The sequence below is a fragment of the Pundamilia nyererei genome, unplaced genomic scaffold (genome assembly GCF_000239375.1).
Source record: "Pundamilia nyererei isolate P.nyererei 1_Seehausen unplaced genomic scaffold, PunNye1.0 scaffold00134, whole genome shotgun sequence".
Classification (NCBI taxonomy): domain Eukaryota; kingdom Metazoa; phylum Chordata; class Actinopteri; order Cichliformes; family Cichlidae; genus Pundamilia; species Pundamilia nyererei.
The window spans coordinates 1,769,283-1,770,019 of NW_005187535.1; positions in this window are offsets into that span (position 1 = coordinate 1,769,283).

The following is a 737-nucleotide window of genomic DNA, read 5'->3' on the forward strand; positions in this document are numbered from 1 at the left end:
ATTTAAGAAAATGTTGGCATACATGGGTGTTATCAGCTGCACTACCAAGCTTAAACCAAGAAGGATGATAGTTGCTCCATTAGCATTATCTGACAGAACTAGTTAGCTGCTTTACCAAATGTATGGGGAGTTTTTAGAACTGTGACTGTAGAAATTCTTGGTTTACTGACCAAATTTAACTAAAAAACTTTTTTTGATAATTGTTCTAATAATTGACATTTCTTGTGAAATTAGACCAACTTTTCAAGGACCCAGCTTTTTTAACCTCCTGAGACCCGAACTCTTTCATGCCATGCATTTTTAATTTTTCTTTGCTATTTGGGCTGATTGGGACCTGATGAAAATAAAAACAAAGAATTACCTGATTTTTTGGGGGGGATTTTTGTTTCTGAGAAAAATGAGATCCACATATGAGGACATTCGTTTTAAATTTCAATAGAACAGTGGTAGTATAATCTCCTCGTAAGTGGATATCATGCCCTTGTAGAGGTTAATTTGTATTTTGGTCTAGATAACCCAAAACGTGATGTCCGCATATGTGGACACCAGGTCCCAGGAGGCCCTTGGGCAAATTCAGCAGTTTTAGTTTTCTGGTTTGGCTACTGGTTGGATAAAGCAGCATTGTGGTGGTGTTAGTTTAAGTTCTAAGACTGTTGCTTCTGAACCATTAACATAATCAACAGAGAATAAAATGCATGTTTGCTGTGCTTCTTTTATGTGAATGCAACATTGATAAT